This window comes from Prunus persica, chromosome G1 (genome assembly GCF_000346465.2).
Source record: "Prunus persica cultivar Lovell chromosome G1, Prunus_persica_NCBIv2, whole genome shotgun sequence".
Lineage (NCBI taxonomy): Eukaryota > Viridiplantae > Streptophyta > Magnoliopsida > Rosales > Rosaceae > Prunus > Prunus persica.
The window spans coordinates 1,562,456-1,564,444 of record NC_034009.1 but is presented as its reverse complement, the minus strand read 5'-3'; the positions used below and the strand labels follow the sequence as shown (position 1 = coordinate 1,564,444).

The window sequence follows — 1,989 nt, the reverse complement described above, 5'->3', positions numbered from 1 at the left end:
CATTAAATTTATACAAATAAAAAGCCCTCAGCAAGTTGTTTTTCCTGCAACATCCTGTGAAAACACACTGGTAAAAGTCCACTTCACTGCCCCCATCTCTCTCCCTCTCTAGAAAACTTCTGATTCTATTCCATACCCTAGCCAATATAATAACCTAGCTAGGGCTTAATCCCCAGTCAATAACATGGATGAAATTTAGGAACCTCCAACTAAGACAAAAATTTCAGGCAAATCGAATTTCAGACCGTATGGGATTGAATGGAAAATCTTAAATTCATGGTAATATCATGAATGTATATGCATACATACATATGAAATCTTGATGCAGGCCGTATGACTAATAATCAAAAAGAGTACGGCAGGTTTGCTCGGTAGCCGTGGCTCAATGACCAAAGTGCCAGTTGAGGATCTTGAAATCATCGAACTGCGTGGAAACACACAGTTTCTGTCATTCAAAACCCTAACAACCCCAAAACAGCTGACATTTCCGAGCAGCTTTCCCACCAAAAAAAATAAATAAATAAACATGAGCTGAATTAATCAATACACCAATTAACACCACAACAAAAACCCACATACATACTGTCGACTTATTGAGAAACTGAAGATCGTGACATACCTTTTATCTAGGGATTGCAAAGGTTTATGTGGGAATTAGGGTTTGATCTCATGCTACCAATAACAGGTGAAACTGCCACATGATCTGATCTTCCCTAACCAAAATAGGGAGGTTAAGATCATGCTGGCAGCTTCAACTGCTACAAATGCATGATAAGAAAATATGTACAGTACTCGTGATCCATCCTTTGAGCAAGACTAGAGATTTTGAGAGAGAGGGAGAGAGAGGGGGGGAGAGAGAGAGAAGGGGGGCCTTTAATTTGCTAGGTAGTGAGCTAGGGTTTGATGGAAAAGAAAGAAGATGAGAGGAGGGTATAAATAGAGGCAGAAGGTAGAATTATCATTTTATTAAGAATTAGATGGAATATTGAAAAGCTGAAAAAACTTAATAATAAAAAACAAAATTGAAAGATGTAAAGGAAGGGAGGAGGGTGGTCCCAATTGTGTGATGTTTGCATATTGAATATTATCACGCCAAGACCACCCCCCATGCAGTTTGCTGCAGACAGATTAGTGAGTGTTTCCTTATATGTGTGCATTTACATTAATATGACTTTTAGGTTGGGGCCTGAGGCATGTGGGGGACCCTAAATTCACATCTCTATCTCTCTCTCACAAGCAGCAGCAGCTGCAACAACAACAAAGGAAAGCATCAAACCATGAGAGCCAAAGGAAAAAAGAAAGAAAGGAGAGATGAGTGTGTTTGTTTGTTCAAATTTTGGGACCATTTTGCATGGTTATCCTACAATTACATAGATATTGCATAGTGTTTCACATATAAAGATGAAAGAAGAAAGCATCTCAACCCAAGAAAATGATCTCTTATTACGTCTCTCTCTCTCTCTCTCTCTCTCTCTCTCTCTCTCTCTCTCTCTCTCTCTCTCTCCAATGTACATTCAATATATCCATTCCATTCAAGCATCTTTTTTCTTAATCCATTGATAATAGCCTTCCTTTGCAAAAATTTCCATTTGTTGAATTTTTGGTAGCTGTGTGCATCTGATTGATGCCAGCTGCACAATACTAGTTATTGGAAACATTTGATACCCTTCAAATTAAAGAAAGAAAGAAAAAAAAAAAAAATCTGATGACGACACTTGGGAAAATGACTACTTGTTTGTTATAAATAATAATAAAAAAAGTTATTGTTGTTTAAAATTTAAAAATGTCGTCCCTTTTGTTTTTTAAACACTAGGTGTGATGATGAATCCAATATATGCAACCACACCACACCCTTTGCAATAAAGCTTATGAATAGCACAAGTTAGGTTTTTTTTTTTCTTTCCCTTTTTGGGGTACATAGGAGGCCGAAGCTAGCCAAACAAAAACACTCAAACTACAAAGGAATTGATAGACCTTGTCCTAGCCAAA

At 37.4% G+C, this 1,989-nt stretch overlaps 1 long non-coding RNA gene across 1 annotated transcript; it reads right to left on the bottom strand.

Annotated features, from left to right (window-relative positions):
* LOC109946563 lies at positions 250 to 1,058 on the bottom strand. The gene is made up of 2 exons (XR_002269688.1): positions 620 to 1,058; positions 250 to 495 (listed from the first exon to the last, which is right to left on the bottom strand). It is a non-coding gene; the product is annotated as an uncharacterized LOC109946563 (long non-coding RNA).